The 6,096-nt window shown below is 45.2% G+C and overlaps 1 pseudogene; it reads right to left on the minus strand.

Annotated features, from left to right (window-relative positions):
* Positions 1–235: 235 nt before the first annotated feature.
* LOC147902248 (uncharacterized) lies at positions 236–3,083 on the minus strand (annotated as a pseudogene).
* Between the last annotated feature and the right edge of the window lie 3,013 nt (positions 3,084–6,096).

Genomic DNA, 6,096 nt, shown 5'->3' on the forward strand with positions numbered 1-6,096 from the left:
CGCCAGGGGTTTTTGATGGCGGGGAGGGCATAAAACTAGCTGAGGTGCTGGCAGTGAAGTAGTCTTTGAGTGTACTTTGCCTGGGTGGGGTGGGTCTTGGCTATCTGTCTCCCAACAAAGTCTCTCTATGTTGCCTGAGCTCTGATAAAAACAAACCCAAGCATTTTTTATCTTCGTACTCCATCACCCTACAGAGTGGGCCAAATCCCTTTCTGAATAGACAGTGGTATCTTCCTCAAATTTCATAATATACTGTGCATCTACATACGTAATGCTCCTCTATCTCCTCCTCCTGTTGGCATAACTGACATATCTGATCCTGATGGGCTGTGTGGATGTATCTCCCTATCTCTATTCTCAACTGATGTGATGAGGTTCGAATTTGGCCAATAATACTACGTAGCCCGTGAGATAGGTGTGTGTCCATGTATGCTGGCCTGGCTATAAGTTCATCTTGAGATAAATGAAGAAAATGGTTCTGGTAGTGTGCCATCTTCTTCCCTAGGGGCTCATGTGGTCTAGTCTCCAACTTGACAATATCAGCTCTAATGATCTTGTTTCGCTCATGGCGAGACAGGTCTAACTTGGGACGATCCAAACTATATTGAAAGGGTGGGAGTGCATCCATTGTCAACTCATGCTCTACAAACCATCTCTGTAGCTGAGCATACTAGCATCATGTTAGACCCTCGTCTTCTAGCTGCCTAGATGATATCATAGCCAACTGTGCATATCTGGATCCAGGTAGATCCCACAATCTATGTATGCAAGTTACTGCCTGGGGAACAGAGCCTCAATCACTAGTGGAGCACCTGCTCATTCAGCTCGTATTATCAGATGTGGTATAGATGGCTTGCTTCGGATCATGCGGGCAATTAGCGTCACTAATGGCCTTTCCAATCTCCTCCACTCAGTTGCACCCCTTACACTGGGGCCCCATATAGCTACACCATAAAATAGTGTGGGCACCACCAATGTCTCAAACAACCATAATTTTGTGTGGCTCTTGGAAGTATACATGTGCACACTGTCTCTCTAGTGCCCCTAAAGCTGCATAGCCTCTATCCAATCTGGCATCAATCATGGCTCTCAATGAAAATTGTGGACCAGAAAAGATCACGCTGAGGTACACATAAGATCGTACCTGCTCTACCGTCTCACCTTTGAAAGTGAACTGTTGTGTTGAGGGCGTTACCCAAGCCTGTGTAGTATTAAATACCATCACCTTGGTTTTCCCAAGGTTTACTGTTAGATCCCTGTCCTCACAAAAAGCTTGTAGTGCATCTAAATGTCTTTGTAATCCTTCCGGGGAATCTGCAATCAAAACTACATCATCTGCATAGAGCAGTATGGGTATCAACATCCTGCTAGGTTGGCTCCGGGTCCTCCTATCCTGTTGATATACTCTGAGAGCTCATCAATGTATATGCCAAATAGTGTGGGAGAGACAGGGCACCCCTGTTTCACACCAATAGTACTCATAACTGCATCTGATAGCCCTCTAGGTGCTTTAACTCGGCCCATCACCGTCTCATACAAAGCATATATCCCCCACTGCATCTCATGTGGTACTCCAATATCTTGTAGTCTTTCCATCAACCTGGTCCGTGGGATTGTGTCAAAGGCTTTGCGAAAGTCTACAAAGTAACAATATATCCTTTTATGATGATGTTTGCCTTCTTCTATGAGTGCCCGGAGAGTTAGGATGTGATCCAAAGTGGTATAACCTCGCCTAAAACTTGTCTGTCCTACCGCTCTGTGTCCATGCATTGCTGCCCATCTGCTCAACTCCTTTTCCAAGATGGATCCATATATCTTAGCCAGGCAGTGGCCAATCATGATAGTCCTATAATTGTTGGGCATCATCGGATCTCCACTCTTAAAGAGTGGTACAATGGTATGCTCTGTCCAGCTAGGGGGGAATCCTTCACAAACTGCTCTATTAAACACATGCACAAGAAGCGGTGCCACAATGTCCCGTGCATACATGAAGTGCTCTCCCGCTAATCCATCATGATCCAAAGCCTTTCTATGTCCCAATCTGTCAATGGCATCATTGACCATATGCAATTTGAAGAAGGAGCAATATGTAGGCCTCGTATCCTATGGGTACGGAATCGGTGCTGTCTTGGTATATCATATAATGACTGCACATAGTCGGCCCAAGCTTTTGGTGCTACAATCGGTGTACCAGGCTGTCTCTCCTGAAACATCCTCCATGCCTTCTTGCTGTTCTATCCCAAGAATAATTGGTAGATCTCTGCCTCTAATCTAGCTAAGTAGGCCCGTTTCTTCTTCCATATTAGGCATGAGAAGATGGCCTTGGCTTGCTTGTGTGTCCGAGTGTTTGTAGCAACCTCGTGCTGTAATTGTCTGCACATCATACGACACTCATCGTCATACCAACTATTTTGTGGGGCAGTGCTGCAAGGAGGGGTGGATGATATTGTTGTGTGTGGGAATGCATACTATGTTGACACATGTAATACCTTTGTCAAACCATGGGTGATCTCCTCCAAGGGACCATGAGGGTCTAGCACCATAATTTTGTCCCACACTGCACCTCCATACATTGTAGCAGTCTCCTCCATGAATTGGTATCTAGGTTGTCTCTAAAACGAAGGCCTGACTGTCCCCCTCCATCATCCTCCTGACACAATAAACCTCAATATAGCATGGTCCGCAGCCACTCCAATGGGTTTGCTAGATACACTGAAATCATAGATTTGTGGGATTAGAGACAGCAACCCCATCAAATAATAAATTGTACTAGCACCTCCTTTCGCGTTCCAGCATGTAAGTGCATCTGAACTTGGCCAATAATACAGACCATTGAAGATAATCAATCCATGGGCACTCTCTAATGCTAAGAAATGTGTACCATATTCTGTCACATCTCCCAAGTCCTGTGCCAACCTATGCAAACTCACCTCCTCTATGTTGATCTCTCTGTAGATGGCATCACTCGAGTCATATATTGATGTCTGCCTCAAGTGTGTATGGGCATTAAAGTCCCCCACTAGCAATATCTCCCCCATGCTCGCATATCTCATAATATCCTCATATAATGGCAAGTACAGAGACTCGCCCTGAGGTGCATACCTCAGAGAGAGAGAGGGAAAGAGAGAGAGAGAGGGGGAAGAGAGAGAGAGGGAAAGAGAGAGAGAAAGGGGGAAGAGAGAGCAAGAGAGAGAGAGAGAGAGAGAGAGAGAGAGAGAGAGAGAGAGAGAGAAGGGAGGGAGAGGGAAAAAGAGAGAGAGAGAGAGAGAGAGAGAGAGAGAGAGAGAGGGGGGGGGGGGGGGGTGGAGATGGGGGGTGTGGGGGTGGAAATGGGAAGGGGGGGGGGAGAATGGAGGGAGGGGGGGGGGGGGGGAAGGGGTGGTGGAGATGGAGGGGGGAGGGGGTGGTGGTGGAGGGGGAGATGGAGGGGGGGGGTGGGTGGTGGAGGGGGAGATGGATGAGGGGGGGTGGTGGTGGAGATGGAGGAGGGGGGTGGGGGGGAAAAAAGGGGGAAGTGGAGGGGATGGTGGTGGAGGGGGGAATGGTGGAGGGGGGGGGGGAAAGGGGTGGTGGAGATGGAGGGGAGGGGCGGGGGTGGTGGTGGAGGGGGAGATGGAGGAGGGGGGGGTGGTGGAGGGGGTGTGGGGGGAAAAAAAGGGGGAGGGAGGGAGTGGAGGGTGCCAAGGGTTCATCGAACAATGAGTGTTGAGAGTCTCAAGTAGGAGAGTGATACCTGAAGTAGGTTCAAAAGGAGAGTGATACTTGAAGTAGGAGAGTGATACTTGAAGTAGGAGAGTGATACCTAAAGTAGGAGAGTGATACTTGAAGTTGTTGCACTGTATCTTCAAGCCATTGGCCATAGTACTCTAGGTCATCTTATAGATGAGCACTCTTCCTCTTTGTGTAATTGTTCTTGATATTTAGATGCTTTAGTCTTGTTTGAAGGCATCTTTACAAGAGATGTGAGCCTATACTAATGCTACTATTGCAAACTTTTGAACCTACTTGAGGTATCACTCTCCTACTTCAGACTCTCAGCTCTCCTTATTGAATGAACCCTTTTGGCAAGCCTTGGAAATTGCCATCAATTTGCCTACCTCATTTAGGAAATTTTCCTCTAATTCATCCACATGCCACCTTGTGTGAATATGCACAACTATTTCACCTTGGACTTATGGAGGAGCTCATTTGGTCTATCAACTCACTGATTAGGGTTTACATCATGAGAACATATAGGGGACCAAGGATGAAGTTTTGGAGCACAAGGAGAAGATTACGGTCAATGAGGACAAGACTGAGGTCAAACCCAAAGGATATGAAGGTCAAATGTGAGGTAATATGCATAATTACCAAGCTAAAACCCTCAAGTTAAGTTCTCCAAGATACCATTATAAGGACCTCCTACCCACACATATTTCTCAAGCAAATACCAATTTTGAACAACCATAGTGTATCTTCCAACAAAGGTCTTTTGTGTTGATTTCTCTCCCTCCTTTTTCCTTAAAAAAAAGGCTGAGGAATGATCAAACTTCAATTTTTAATTGATAATTTGATAGAGCTTGATCAATTGAGCATTTTTTCCCTTTTACAGCTCATCAATGTGAGGTATAGTTTGTAAGTTGACATCTTTTGTATTGACATGCTTCCCTATTTTGCTAGAAATTAAGGGTTGAAGGATTATTAAATTTTAAATTTCAATTCATGATTGGATATTTTATAGCTCATGATTCGAGGTACGGTTGGCGAGGTATGATGTCATTTGTATCAACTCCTCTAAGGGTTGAAGGATGATTTATCATTGGATCGAGCATAAGAAATTCAGCATTTTTCCTTTTTACAACCTCTCCCTAGTCCTTTTTGTGTTGGACCATTCATTTTTGTTTAGGATAATATGAATTTGGGCTCATGAGATGATTTTTTTCCTAGTAAATATTTTGATGTGGCCATTTGGACAAGTATGGTGACATGAAAATTTTATAGTTGTGTTTGGTTGTTTGTGATCCGGTGATTTTCTGTGATCCAATGATTTTCTCCACAACCGTAGCACTTGATCGGTTCTTGATATGTATTGGGACGTACTTGATTTGCATAAACTGGTATTAGTCCCTTTGCACCTTCTACATAGTACACTGGGTACTCTATTTCATACTCAAATGACGAGTCTACTTCCTCGGCTTGTAATTGATGTATTGGAATTGCCTGAGGAGCTGGATTTGGTGCTCTTGGATATGGTCGTGGATTCAGATTCTTGAGTAGTTGTGGGACTTGTGTCCAAATGGGAACAGGATTTAGCCTCGAAGCTGGGGGCACTTGTGCAAGTGCCGGTTGCTTGTACACTAGCATGGGTGCCGCTTGGTATTGTTGAGGTCGAGGCCGGTTGTTGCGCATGTTGAAGATGCAACTATTTTCATCATGGTCGTTGACGACACAGATATGGCACCACAACCTTGGTAGTGGATTTGCTTGTGCAGTGATCCTGGCTCTTAGGACTGGGCACTCATTTGTTATATGATTGGCCATGTAGTGTGGACACTAGACATTTTCTCACTGTGGATATGTTTGAGTTGGTGGCTGAGTCAAGTGAAGTTTTTGTTCCATGGCCTACATCATGTCTTCTTTCAACTTCATGGTCATGGCCTCTAGGAGATCTTCATTAGATATTTCAGCAATGGACTTTGATTTGCCCTTTTTTGAGCGCTTATCTCATGCACTAGATCTGCCATCATCACTGCTAGTGTCAGAGTTGGTCATGCCATCCTTGATGTCAATGGCTGCCGCATGAGCAGCACTGAACATTTCATAGTTGCTAATCTTTTTCATATCTTTTCGGATTTTCTTTCTTAGTCCTACAATGAACCAGGCTGTGAGGTACTTTGCATCTGGGTGTGGGTCACATTTGGCGATTAATCTTTTCATCTTGCCCAGGTACGTGCATACATCTTCTTGACGGCCTTGTTCGATCTTGCTTAGTTGGAGAGCGGGATCATCTTGTAGCCTCTGCGTTTGAAAGCGTCTTTTAAATTTTGTTTGAAGTAGGTCCCATGTGGCTCGCTCTTCCACTAGAAGGTCTAGGTACCATTCAGATGCTTCATCAGT

This window comes from Dipteris shenzhenensis, chromosome 5 (assembly GCF_047967505.1).
Source record: "Dipteris shenzhenensis isolate YYH24624 ecotype China chromosome 5, Dip_SZ_1.0, whole genome shotgun sequence".
Taxonomy (NCBI): Eukaryota; Viridiplantae; Streptophyta; class Polypodiopsida; order Gleicheniales; family Dipteridaceae; genus Dipteris; species Dipteris shenzhenensis.